Source organism: Heptranchias perlo, unplaced genomic scaffold, assembly GCF_035084215.1.
Source record: "Heptranchias perlo isolate sHepPer1 unplaced genomic scaffold, sHepPer1.hap1 HAP1_SCAFFOLD_73, whole genome shotgun sequence".
NCBI lineage: Eukaryota > Metazoa > Chordata > Chondrichthyes > Hexanchiformes > Hexanchidae > Heptranchias > Heptranchias perlo.
Genome location: NW_027139761.1, coordinates 2599041 through 2613814, shown reverse-complemented (window position 1 = coordinate 2613814; position 14774 = coordinate 2599041). Strand labels below are relative to the sequence as shown.

Sequence of the window (14774 nt, the reverse complement as noted above, 5' to 3'; positions counted from 1 at the left end):
TTCTGGTATCATATTCTTGTACCAGAACGAGATTTATATTATAGATGGACTTGAAATAAAATAACATTGGCAACAGGGAGTCCTGGATTTAAGTACTAGGATGAAGCTTTATTCGTTATTTGTTTTTTTTCCTCTTTGGTTATAACCCGTTTTACTGCTCCCTGGGGCTGATGATCAGAATGAAACTTTATGAGTTATTCTCTTCGGTTAAGGACTGTTTCACTTTTTGCCATCCATTCTGTGATGTCACTGCTCCCTGGGGCTGACAGATACAGACCCCGTGTGTTCTGACATTGTCGTGTCTCGGTATGAAATTGGAAAGCTTTTTTGCCATGGGAGGAAGAGAGAAATCCATTTGACTTTTGTAGACCAGTGGCTCGAACCTTAGTTATGGAGAAACTCTTAGAATCCATCATTCAATCTAAGGCTGTGAAGTATGTGGCAATGCTCGGGTAAATCAAGGGCTACCCATGTGACAAACCCCACTCAGTCGCCACTATAAACTGTCTTCTTAAACCCCTCTCCCCACCTAACGCCCCCCCCCCCCCCACGCCTCACCTCCCACCCTCATCTCCAACGAAAAGTGCGAGGAACTCATGGACTTCTTTGTCGCTAAGATTGAGACCATCCGTTCATCTGCCTCTGCAACTTCCCTCTCTTTCCCTAGCCAGCAAGCCAAATTTCGCTTACAGTTCCCCCTGCCCTAGCTCTGAACTTGCACCTTTCTCTAATTTCACTCCTATTGCCCTTCATGCCCTCTCCAAGCTCATCTTGACCATGAGATCCACCTCCTGCTCCCTCGATCCCATTCCTACCAACTGTTGACCAGCCAACTTCTCTTCCTGGCCCCCATGTTAGCTGTTATTGTTAACAGTTCCCTCTCCTCACATACTGTCCACCTCCCCTTTAAATCTGCCCTCATCACCCCCCTCCTCAAAAACACAATCTTGATCCCCCGGTCCTTGCAAACTCCTGCCCCATCTCCAACCTCCATTTCCTCGCCAATCCTTGGACTCGTTGTCACCTCTCAAATCGGTGCCCATCTTTCCTGTATGTTTGACTCCCTCCAATCAGGTTTTCGCCCCTGCCACAGAACTGAAACGTCCCTTGTCAAAGTCACAAATGACATCCGATGCGACTCTGACCATGGCAAACTATACCTCCTCATCCTTCTCGACCTGTCTGCAGCCTTTGACACGGTTGACCACACCATCCTCCTCCAATATCTCCCCCCTGTCGTCCAGCAGGGTGGAACTGCACTCGCCTGGTTCCATTCTTATCTATCCAGTCGTAGCCAGAAAATCACCAGCAATTGCTTGTCTTTCCGCTTCCGCACCGTTACCTATGGACTCCCACAAGAATCGATCCTTGGCCCCCTCCTATTTCTCATCTACATGCTGTCCCTCAGCGACATCATCCAAAAATACAATGTCAGGTTCCACATGTATGCTGACGACACCAAGCTCTATCTCACCGCCACCTTCCTCGACCCCTTCACAGGCTCTCATTTGTCACAAACCTTGTCTGACATCCAGTACTGGATGAGCAAACATTTCCTCCAACTAAATATTGGGAAGAGTGAAGCCATTGACTTTGGTCCCCGCCACAGATGCCATACCTCTCCACGGCCTTTATCTGAGGCTGAACCTGGCCGTTTGCAAACTTGATCACCTTTTTAACCCTGAGATGAGCATCCAACTACATATCTGCTCCATCACCAAGACTTCACAATTTCACAACCATAACATTGTGCGTCTCTGCTCCTGCCTCATACGAACATACGAATTAGGAGCAGGAGACTGCTCTGCCATTTGATAAGGTCATGGCTGATCTGATTGTGACCTCAGCACTACTTTCCCGTCTACCTACCATAACCTTGACTCCCTTGTTAATCAGGAATCTATCTATCACAGCCTTATAGATTTTCAATGAATCTGCCTCCACCGCTCCAAGGGGATGGGAGTTCCACAGGCTCACTGAGAGAAAAAAAGTTCTCCTCATCTCCGTCTTAAATGGGAGACCCCTTATTTTGAAACTGTGGCCCCTAGGTCTAGTCCATCCCACAAGTGGAAACATCCCCTTCGCATCTACTCCTTCCAGTCCCCTCAGGACCTTATATGTTTCAATAAGATCACCTCTCATTCTTTTAAACTCCAGTGTACACGGGCACAACTTGTCCAACCTTTCCTGATAAGATAAACCCCTCTTCCCAGGAATCAGTCGAGCGAACTTTCTCTGAACCGCCTCCAAAGCAATTATGTCCTTTCTTAAATAAGGAGACCAAAACTGCACGCAGTATTCCAGATGTGGTCTCACCAATGCCCTGCACACCTGTAGCAAATCATCTCTACTTTTATATTCCATTCCCCTTGCAATAAATGACAACATTCCATTTGCCTTCCGAATCACTTGCTGTATCAGCATACGAGGACACCCAGATCCCTCTGTACCTCAGAGTTTTGCAACCTCTCTCCATTTGAGTAACATATTGTTGTTCTATTCCTCCTGCCAAAGTGGACAAGTTCACATTTTCCCACATTATACTCCATCTATCAAATTGTTGCCCATTCACTTAACCTATCTATATTCCTTTTCAGACTCCTTATGTCCTCTTCACAACTTATTTTCGTATCTACCTTTGTGTCATCAGCAAATTTAGCAACCATACATTCGTTCCCTTCATCCAAGTTATTGATATAGATTGTAAATAGTTGATCAGTTGGTCATCTGCTGCTAAAACCCTCGTCCATGCCTTGTTACCTCCAGGCTTGACTGAAGCTGTCCTGGCCGGCCTCCCATCTTCCGCCCTCAATATACTTGAGCTTATCCAAATCTCTGCTGCCCATATCCTAACTTGCAGCAAGTCTTGTTCACCCTCCCCCACCCACCTGTGCTCGCTGACCTACATTGTCTCCCGGTCCATCAAAACCTTGATTTTAAAATTTCCATGGCCTCACAACTTCCTATCTGAACCCAGTTGTGTCAGCGTTCCCTGAGCTCGATAGTGTTAGTGCTGTGCATTCTCTGAACTCGTTAGTTAACACTGTGCGTGCTCTGAGCTCGGGATTGTTTGCACTGTGCATGCGTTAAGTCGATAGTGTTAGCTCTGTCTGTTCACTGAAATGTGTTGAGTTCGCATTGTCTGTTCTCTGAAATCAGAAGTGTTAGCACTGTGCCTTGCCTGAACTCTGTTGCCTGCCTGACAATGACTGGATCAAATTGCACATTCCAGACAAAGGTTTGGCTGAGTATTGTCCTTCCAATCCTGTCGGTGGCAATACAAGAATGTATTACTGCCGCCATAGTGGTACTTATTATTGAGCCGAGTACAATCGCCTCCTCTGTTCTGGTGACATCCGGCGCATCTCCTGGCCTCTGACAGCCTCTCAGGAGACGGCTGCCTGGCGGGAGTCAGATGTGGGATCGCAAATTCGGTGCTGGGAAATGTAACACGGCAGATCACTTGACCACATCGCCTGCAAACCTCCGCCATTATAAGTGACCAGCGGCCAGGACCCAGTAGAGAGAATCCACTCATGGACACCGCGCTCGGTGTCATTCCCTGCCGCTGGACGCACTCTATCCACGGGGCTACCGAAAGTCAACCTGCGATTGGAGCCACTCGACAGCCTCTTCTCTCTTCGCCACTGGGACTATCAACAGGTGAGACCGATTGCGGGTGGGTGGGGGCGGGAGTGGGGGCGGGTCAGCTTGCACTGCCAACCAGGGCCTAGGTGTCTCGCGGAGTGAGGCATCACTCGGTCGAAGAGCAGGGTCCGCCAGCTCATCGGTCGAGAGTGTGCAATAATACTGGGCAGTAGAGGAGAGGATGCTCAGCTCATTTTTTTGTGTTTAGGCCCCTTTTACAAGAAGGGGGTTTTGCCTCTGCTTTATTTTTAAAAAAAGCAAATCAAAGTCAAATAACAAACAAAATCAAATAATAATTTTATTATACTGGTCAAGGAAGCACTCCAGCCCCTGCGGTGCCCACCGGTCACGGGAAGCATCAAGCACCCCGGCAGACACCGCGTGCTGCCTCTCCAGGGCCATCCGGGCGCGGAGAATGTCGCGGAAGTGATGCAGACAGTCAGAGCGACCGCCCCCTCGGGCTGCTTCGAGCCTGGACCTGTGGATAGCCACTTTGGACAGGAACAGGAGCAGATCCACGCGGACCTCCTCCAAATTGCCCGCCCCCACCTCACTGGGTGGCCAAAGATCAGGAGCTTGGGACTGAAGTGCAACCAGAACTTAAGGAGCAGCTCCCTTAAATCGTGGAACAGGGGCTGCAGCCTCCCACATCGTGTGAATAAATGGAACACGGACTTATCCATCCGCAGTAAGTGCAGGTGGAATGTGAGTCTGTAAAATGGCTAAAAATCATGTTTGTCGGGAATGCTCCTTGCAACACTCTCAATTCCAGATCCCCAATGGCACAGGGGAGGACCATCCACTGGGGACCCCCGCCTCCGCCGGCTGGCAATATAATATGTCAGGGCGTGTCCGGACGAGAGACGACGGTGAAGAAGTGGAGAGTGTGCAGGAGCAGCCCGTCTCGGAAACCTCTCCACGCAGAGTGAAATGGCACGGAGTGGATTTCCGGGAGATGGCTCAATTTATGAGGCACAGCCCCCCGAGGTAAGTTTCGGGGCCTGGTGCCGATTAGGAACTCCGTCTGAGCGGGGGACTGGATCGTTCCACACACTTGAGCCTCCTTGACACATCTACTGGAGTCAGGGCCTAGTGCCACTTTCAATACGGAGATGGCGTTGGCCGCGTACCAGACATAATGGCAGGACATTCGTGCAGCCAATGTTCCCGGCGCCATCCCGCCCGTGCCTCCACCATCCAGGGCATCTTCGGCTCTGGTTACTTTACAGCCAGGGCCCTCCACTCCATCAGCCAGGTGTCGCCTAGGCCAACACTGCGGAGGTGCGGATTCCTGAGCAGCGGCTCCTGAAGGATGGCTGCCATCCCTGTCGGGGGAGAGCACTGGTAGGAGGCAACCATACTCCAGACCCTGATCAAATCCTCATAAAGGACAGGCAGTTCCTGCAAGGACGCGGCTGCCCGGCAACGTGATAAACAGGAGTTGCATGTCGTCGTTCAGGCCTTGCAGTTAGTGGAAGCAATGCATCGCCAAACCACACCATCTTAGAGGATTCTCAACGTACAGGTATCGCTGCAGGGTCCAAAGGCGGAAAGTCGATACCTGGTTGTGGACGCACACCAGGCCCTGACCGCCCTCCCTAAGCGAGAAACTGCAGCAGCGACCCAGTGCATCCTTTTGGCCCAGAAAGAGTCAACGAGCTTCTTCAGAATCTTGGTGACAAACTCAGGAGGGGGGATCAAAGTGATCCACCAGTACCACAACATTGCGGTCAGCAGCTGGTTTATGACCAGCACTCGACCCCTGTAGGATGATACTCAGAGCAGTCCTATCCAGTGCCCTGGGCCAGCGGTGACTTTGGCCTCCAGCTCTTGCCAGTTCGCCGGCCAGGCACCCTCGGCAGGGCGAATGTAGATTCCCAGGTACCGGAGGTGCGTGGTGCTTCAGGCAAAAGGCCGTAGCTCCTCCGGCATGGAGTCCGCCCACCACTGACCTACAAGGAGTCCGGAATATTTCTCCCAGTTGATCCTTGCGGAGGAAGCGGCAGATTACACCTTTTGGCACTCGCACATCCTCCGCAAGTCAACGGGATCCGTGTCCACGAGGAGCACGTCGTCGGCGTAAGTCGAAAGGACGACCTCCACGCCCGGCCCACGCAGAGCCAGTCCCGACAACCTCTTGCGCAAGAGGCGCAGGAAAGGCTCCACGCAGACGGAGTATGATTGGCCAGACATGGGGCATCCCTGATCCATTCCTCTCCTGAAACGAAGGGGCACTCTCAAGGATCCATTAACATTAATCAGACACTCCGCGGCAGCGTACAGAAGTTAGATCCGGGCAAAGAATGGTGACCTGAATCTGAATGTGCGCAGAGTCCTGAATAAGTACTCGTGATCCACCCTGTCGAACGCCTACTCCTGATCCAGGGAGGGGAAGGCGACCAACAGACCTTTGCTCTGGGAATGATGGAACAGGTCCCGGACCAAGTGAATGTTGTCGTGGAATGTCCAGCTCGGGACCGTGTCGGACTGGTCGGGCAGACATCGCCTTGGCGAAGACCTTGCAATCCGTGCTGAGGAGGGAGACCGGCGCCAGTTTTTAAGGTGACGGTGATCCCCCTTCTTCTGCACCAGGACAAGGACCACACTGCGCCAAGAAAGGGTATCTCCCCGGTCGCCAGACAAAAAAAGATCTGCCGCAGCGGAGTATCTCTCTGAGAGAAGGAAATGCGGCCGGTGATCTTTAGTTCATATTTATTTGAGCATTGAACAAAATGTAAACAATAGCGTTGCTAACAAGATTCGAATTTTCACCCAAACACCTGGTTGAGTTTCAGATCTAACGCTTTAACCATTTTGTCACCAGAAGTGGCAAATCGCGAAAACAACAAAGCTTATTAGGGAATTGAACCCAGGACCTCGAATATATCAATCAGTAAAACACCCGAAGCAAAAATCATACCACTCGGCTAACATGCCGCCAAAAACGCACCGCTGGAAATCGAAACGAGGACTTGTTGTTTCCGAGACAGGCAATTTGCCCAGCTTCAACACGGAGACAAATCAAACTACAATGGCCCCAGCAATTTGAGTAAAGTATATTTATGGTAGAATGTAAACTATGACGATGCCGAGACAGACAACGATGTCGTTTCAGAACAATTCATTCTGCAAAGTGTCACTTGATAATACAAGTCGTACATTGAAAACGAACTTGATAAAGAGAGACTAATATTGTAGTTATGAAATAATTAGTTTAGAACCTGATATTGCTCTACATCGTACATCGTACAAGAAAGCGAGATTGGATGGACATAATGTTCAAAAAAGATGGCGGATCCGCTTCATGGCAGCGAAATTTTACAGCGGCTGCACAGCTCTGTCGCCAGTTGATCTTTGGGTCTGATTCTCGCTCAGGGAGTTTCATGGTTCAAATCCCGGATGAGCCCCGTTGTGTCCCCATTTTTGGTCAAAAATCACCAATTGGATTCGCACATCTTTTCAGCGGTGTTTGACTTATCTCCAGCAGAGCATGTTTGAGCGCCAGAGGACAGAATGCAGAGGGTTTGTCCACGCAACACACGTAGACGAAATGAAGATAATCTTTTAAGAAGTTGTACAGATTGAAGCCGGCACATGAATTTATCCCAATTCAGACAATCTCATGGGTACAGAACAGAACAGGTAAAGGCTGCTGAATTGGCCTGGAACCAAACCCCTGGTTTTCTGCTGGTAGGCGAGGATTCTACCAGTGAACCGTTAATGCACACACTGCAAGTATAGCGTTGGATGCATATCTAGAACATTTAGTCTGGCAGATTTCCTGCACTAACCCTACACATTCTGCTCTGCAGCCGAGCGGTATCTGTGGGTTACATAACGGGTGGATTAAGTCATGGCCTTAAAATTAACTGGAGATTCAAAACCACCTCACATCGCCACTGTGGAATGCTCAAATAAATAAGAGCTGTAATTAGCAGGCAGTGTTTACTTCCCTCAGAACAAACGGGATAATCCAGCCCAAAGTTCACCGATAAGATTTCACGAAATGAGAGGGAATTTATTTTAAGCTGCACCTTAAATTCTGCTCATTCACAAAATTTGGAGATTTATACTACTTTTTTTTCTTTGCATGCATCTCTCTATCTCTGCCTGCGTTTCTTCTCACTCTGTATTTCCCCCTGATGGACTTATCAGGCTTTCTTGAATGGCCAGGCCTGCAAGCCCGGGATGAGAAAAGGCTGTCGGATCTTCAGCCCAATTGTTGTATTTCGACGACATGAGCTTTGCTATTTTCCGTCTCCGTTTTCGGAAAATAGAAACCCAGATGGGACTCCCCCCCGCCCCCCCCGCCCCTCGCGTCCCTCATCTCCGGGTAATGGGAATGAACCCAATCTAGCGCTCGGTTTAATATCTGTACTCTCATTGCCCAAGAATAACATTTCGGGGTTACAGCTATTTTCAAGACACAATTTAGAAATTAACACGTAACAGACTTATTCGAAAACTAGAAGCACGTATGATTAAAGGGCCGGTGGTAACGTAGGCACGTAATTGGGTAAGGGATAGGAGGCAGGGAGTAGTGATGAACGGATGTTTTTCTGACTGGAGAGAAATATGCAGTGTGATCCCCCAGGGGTCGGCATTAGGACTATTGCTTGTCTTGTTATATATAAATGACATGGATGTGAGGGAGTACAATTTCGAAGTTTGCGGATGATGCAAAACTTGGCAACGTTGTAAATAGTGAGGAAGATGGTAGCAGATTTCTGGAGGACATAAACAGAATGGCGAAATGGGCAGACACGTGTAAGATTTAATACAGATCAGTGTGAAGTGATGCACTTTTACAAGAAGAACATGGAGAGGCAGTATAATCTAAATGGGACAATTTAAGGTGAGGGGGGTTGCAACAGCAGAGGGACCTGCGGTGCATATTCACAAAACAGGGCAAGTTGATAAGATGGTTAAGAAAGCATATGGGATATTTGGCTTGGTAAATAGGGATATTGAATATAAAAACATGGAAGTCATGCGAAGCCGTTAAAAATTACTGGTTAGGCCTCAGTTGGAATATATTGTACAGATCTGGGCACCATACTAGAGGAAGGATGAAAAGGCATTGAAGAGGATTCAGAGCGGGTTGACCTGGATGTTAAGAGGGATGAAGGACTTCAGTTATGTGGAGAGATTGGAGAAGATGGGATTGTTCTCCTTAAGGTTAAGGGGAGACCTAATGGATGTATTCAACATTATGAGGGGTTTTGAAAGAGCAAGTAGGGAGAATGTGTTTCCTCTGGCAAGTGGGTCGGTAACCAAAGGTCACAGATTTAAAATATTTGGCAAAAAAACTAAAGGGAAATTGAGGAGAATTTTTTACACACAGAGTGTTTGTTAAGATCTGGAACGCACTTCCTGAAAGGATGTTGGAAGCAGATTCCATAGGATCATTCAAAAGGAGAATGGACATGTAATTGAAGAGGACTAATTTGCAGGGTTATGGGGAAAGTTCTGGGGTGTGGGTCTAATTTGGACAGGTCTTCGAAAGAGCCAGCACAGGTACGAGGGCGGAATGGTCTCCTTCTGTGCTGCAAGATTCTATGATTCGATGATTACCTTATGAATCATTGAAATTGATGCTATTCAGTGTTGAGGAAACAAGAAAATTATAACAGTGATATTCGCCTTCTCCTTTCACTTACGAATATTGCAGATTATAATGTTCAGGCGGGGGTGGGACTGAATGGGGGATGGAGTGCGGAGATTGGAATGGAAGCCCAGGAGAATGAACTTGGTCTCATCATTTTTTATTATTTTTCCTACTAGTTGCCCGAAGCAGGCGGTGAACCTTCTTCTCGAGAGAGGATCGTCATTTCAGTTCAGAAGGAAAAAGGTAAAAAGGTATCAAGAAAATCGGGTGACAGAGACATGGAATGATCCGGGACTTACACACATCCCTTTTAAACAGACACAGACACGGAATGATCCGGGACTTACAGCACATTCCTTTTAAACAGACACAGACACGGAATGATCCGGGACTTACAACACATCCCTTTTAAACAGACACAGAGACGCAATGATCCTGGACTTACAGCACGTCCCTTTTAAACCGACACAGACACGGAATGATTCCGGGAATATATCATAATTATGGTACGTAAGTCTCTCTCACGTTGACCATAAGATATACTCTTTTTACCAAGACACCACTGTACACTTTGATACTCCGCGACCTTACAATCTCAACACCTTCGTAGAAGGAACTGTTGCTGATTTCAGCAAACAATGCAAAAATCTGCCCTGCCGTTTCGAGAAAGTTGGGACTTCAAGCCTTCTGGATGGACCGAACCAAGTAAATGACTTCCATAAAATGACGACGAGGATGGGATTCGCACCCACGCGTGCAGAGCACAATGGATTAGCAGTCCATCACCTTAACCTCTCGGCCACCTGGTCACATACCGAAGCCGGAGAAAGCCCTTTTTATTCAAAATGAAAATACTGCCGATGTTGGCAATCTGAATTAGAAACATAAAATGCTGGAAATACTCAGCAGGTCAGGCAGAATGTGTGCAGAGAGAAACAGAGTTAAAGTTTCAGGTCGATGACCTTTGGTCAGCACTGAGTCAGAATAAAAGCGCTTTTATTTTCGTCTTTCTCAATGTAAAGCCCTGGACTCTGAGGACAAGAAAGTCTGACCGTACAATATGACCTGCCCATGCACCCAAATCGAGAATGTTGAAAATATCCAGTTAGCCGATGTCAGCAAACATTGGTGGAAGAACAGCTTTTGCCATTGGATGCAATGATGTTAGAAGGACCAACGAGTTTAATGGCGAATATGGAGAATTGCCAGGATAACAAGCAGAACGACTCACTCGATATTTTGGCGGAGAGGCCGTTGATGAATTTCAGATGGAACAGCAACATGCTGAAATCCAGTCGGTGTGTGAAAGAAAGCGAGTGCTGATGGAAGGGGCTGGGAGTTCAGCAGTGTGGGACCGTGTGCCGAACCACAGCAGTTAAATCCGATTTCACAATGAGTGAACCGATCCAAACGGAGTGGGAGGCGATGCAAAGCGACCGGAGCATTACGTAAATTCCCTGATAGTACATCCTAGTGTGATGCAAAGAAGAAATTTATATTTACAGTCCATATTTTTATCTTATGCTGACCATAAGAGATACTCCGTTTAACAGGGCGCCATTGTGCACTTTGATTGATACTTCACCTCGATCACACCTCACACTCCCAACACCTCCGGATAAGAAACAGTTTGGATGGCAATCAATACTTTGCTGATTTGAGCAAACAGATGTAAACCAGCAATGCGAAAAAGCACTTCTCAGGAACGAAGGATTTTTAGTGAAGAGGCCAAAACAAACAACTCCATAAATTCTGGGAGCGGTGGGATTCGTACCCACATACCCGCAAATGACGTATTTTAAAATCTGACACGTGAAGCAGATAAGCCACGCTCGCAAATGGCCGCTTGCTGAATTCGAGTGAAAAAGGTGATCGAACTGAAACGTTCCCTCTGGTTCTTTCTCCACAGGCGCTGCCTGACCTGCTGAGTGTTTCCAGCATTTTCTGTTTTCATCTTTATGATTTCACAACGGCTGTTTTCCTGAAAACACTTAATTTGACACAAGGACGCAGTTCCAAGCAGAACTTTCTTCTGCTCTTCTCATATGCAAGATGGCACTTTACTTTCCTGGTCACGCGCTTTAAAGTCTGCCGTTTCCGAACAAAATCCCACCCGGGCTTTCAAAGGACCTTTCACTCAAGGCCAACCTCCTATAATCGACATTTTCTCGCCACTGCCGCTCTTTTCATTTCTCCTCATTTCCTTTCAATCGTACATTTCCACAGACCTAATAAGATCAAGCGGAACATTTCCGACTTTACTGCATCGGCCAGATTGCCAAAATTGCACCTTTCAGCCGTCATTCGCAGCTATGTAGCACCGCCCGTCTCTCACGCACACGAATTGCTCAGGGAAAAGCGCCAACGACCATGAAAACAAAACCCAGTTCTTCAGTTAACATCCCCCGTGTCACAAGAGAACCTAAGAAAGTTTCATGGAGAAGTTTGCCGCTGTCCTTCCGAATGCCAGCCCTGCTTTCTTAATGCTTGACTCTGGAGCAGTCACGCAGAACAAAATGTATCGACTGGTTTCAAGGCAGAAATGAACAATGGTGCGAACGGCACATGCGCCGTTAAAACTCTCCCAATCCTCAGACTTGCTACTATTCTTCGCAATATTATAAGCCTCTTCTTTTAATCTAATACTTTCCTTAACTTCTTTAGTTAGCCACGGATCGATCACTTTTCCGGTGGAGTTTTTATTTCTCAATGGAATGTTTATGCGTTCAAAATTCTGAAATATTTCTTTAAATGTTTGCCATTGCTTATCTACCATCATACTTTTAAATCTAAATTCCTAATCTACCTCGCCGACTCGCCCCTCATACCTATGTAATTGGCTTTATTTAAGGTTAAGACAATAGTTTCGGATGTAATTATGTCACCCTCAAATTAACGAAAAATTCTATCATATTATGATTACTCTTTCCAGAGGATCCTTTACTATGAGATTACTAATTAACCCTGTCTCATTGCACGATACAATATCCAAATTAGCCTGTTCCCTGGTTGGCATATTGTTCTGGAAAACTGTCTCAAATGCATTCCATGAACTCCAACTTTGCCAGTTTGATTTGCCCAGCCGATATTAAAGTTCCCCCGGATTATTGCAGGACCTTTGTTAGAAGCTCAAATGATTCCTTGACTAATACTCTATCCAACGGCATAGCTACGGTTAGAGGGCCTATAAACTGCTCACACCACTGTTGTCTGCCCCTTGTTATTTCTTAACTCCACCCATACTAAATCAATTTCCTGATCTTTCGAGCCAAGATCCTTTCTCAAGACTGTTTTTATGTTATCCTTTATTACCAGTGCTACAGCTCCCCCGCCACCACCCCCCACCCGCCCGACCCCCGACCAACACTTTTCCTTTCTGCCTGTCTTTCTGAAACGTCAAGTACCCTGGAATATTTAGTTCCCAACCTTGGTCACCTTGCAAACACGTCTCTGTAACGGCTATTAGGTCAAACCCGTTTATCTCTATTTGTGCAACTAGTTCGTCTATCCTGTTACGAATGCTTCATGCATTCAGACCAAGAGCCTTTAATTTTAACTTTTTACCATTATTCCCTGCTTTGCACTTATTCGCTGATGCACTATTTCCATTAAAATCCCTGTCTCCAGTACTGGTGACAACGCCCCATGAATTGAAACCCCCTTCCTCCCACACCATTCTTTGAGCCATTTCACTCTCTGGTCTATTTGACCATATACCAATTTACACGTGGCTCAGGTAGTAATCCAGCACAGGCTGGCGGTGGAACCTGGGCCGCTTCTGCTGAGTGGCTCAGTACCACATCGGGTGAATTCAGGCAACTCAGGTAATACATTTGGGGATAGCAAACAAGCAAAGGAATACACAATAAATCGAAGGATACTGAGAGGTCTAGAGGAAGAAAGCTACCTTGGAGTGTACGACCACAGATCCCTGAAGGTAGCAAGATAGGTAGGAAAGATGGTTAAAAATACATACGGGATACTTTCCTTTATTAGCCGAGGCATAGATTATATGAGCAGGGAGGTTATGCGAGAACTGTATAAAACATTGGTTAGGGCACAGCTTGAGTACTGCGTACAGTTCTGGTCACCACATTACAGCAACAACATGATTGCACGAGAGAGGGTACAGAGGAGATTGACGAGGATGTTGCCAGCGCTGGAAAATTTTAGCTATTAGAAAAGATTGGATAGGCTGGGGATGTTCTCTTTGGAACGAAAGAGGCTGAGGGGAGATTTAATTGAGGTATATAAAATTATGAGGTGCCTAAATAGAGATGATGGGGAGGACCTATTATGCTTAGTAGAGGTGTCAATGAGCAGGGGACATTGATTTGAAGTAATTGGTAGAAGTATTTGAGGGGAGCTGAGGAGAACTTTTTTCACCCGGGGGTGGTGGGGGTCTGGAACTCGCTGCCTGAAACGGTGGTAGAGGCAGAAACCCTCAACTCATTTAAAAAGTGCTTGGATGTACACTGTAAGTGCCGTAACTTACAGGGCTATGGACCAAGTGCTGGAAAGTGGGAGTAAGCTGGATAGTGCTTTTTCGGCCACGGGCACGATGGGCCGAATGGCCCCTTCTGTGCCGTAATTCCTATGATTCTATGAATGTATGAACTCCACACGAGAGTCGAACCTGACCCTTCCTGCTCTATGTGGGATCAAGTACCACACCAGATGAGAACAGCTAACACAGCACAGGACAAGGATGGGATCTGGGCCATTCCTGCTCTGGGACTGATCCTGAGCTTTTCCTGTTCTGTGTGGCTCAGCTCCACTCCGGGTGAGACCAGGTACCACAATACAGGAAACTGGGCTTTTCCTATTCTCTGTGAGGCCCAGTAACAATCCGAGTAAAATGAACGAACAAACCTAAAGCCTGGGAAGCAACCTGAGCCCATCCCGCTCTGTGTGGCTCAATAACACAATAGTTGAGATCCGCTAACTCGGCTCAGGTTGGGGACTGAGCCTCGGCCTTTCCAGGTTTCTGTGGGGCTTAGTTTCACTTTGGGTTAGAACAGGTAACACAGCACATAACCGAGTATGACGGAGGGAGAAAGATACACGTGTTATGTGCTGTATCATTTTATAAATGCATCAGTGTATTTCTCTCCACACTGTCAGCTTTAAGTGTTTATAAAATGTGTAATTTTGTAATTGTTATTTTGGATCAAACGGGGCGACAGACGGGGTCGGTTTTGTTGGTGATTTCCGTTTCCCACCCCTTTATGGATTGAAAAGAGGAAAGAACTAAACTTATTGAATTCTTGGAAGAAATAACATAAAGAGTAGACAAGGGTAATGCAGTAGATGTAATATGTTTGGATATTTCGAAGGCCTTCGATAACGTACCGCATTGTAGACTCTTGTCCAAGGTTAGAGCATGTGGATTCAGAGGACAGGTAGCAGAATGGATAGCGAGCTAACAATCGGGTTAAGGGTAGCTACTCAGACTGGCCAAAGATGTGAATTGCTGTTCCACAAGAATCGGTGCTGGAACCACTGTTCACAATTTACA

General features: G+C 47.0%; 1 non-coding gene across 1 annotated transcript; it reads right to left on the bottom strand.

The window, feature by feature from the left end:
• Positions 1-9983: 9983 nt before the first annotated feature.
• Positions 9984-10065, bottom strand: trnas-gcu (transfer RNA serine (anticodon GCU)). Its single transcript has one exon. It is a non-coding gene; the product is annotated as a tRNA-Ser (tRNA).
• Between the last annotated feature and the right edge of the window lie 4709 nt (positions 10066-14774).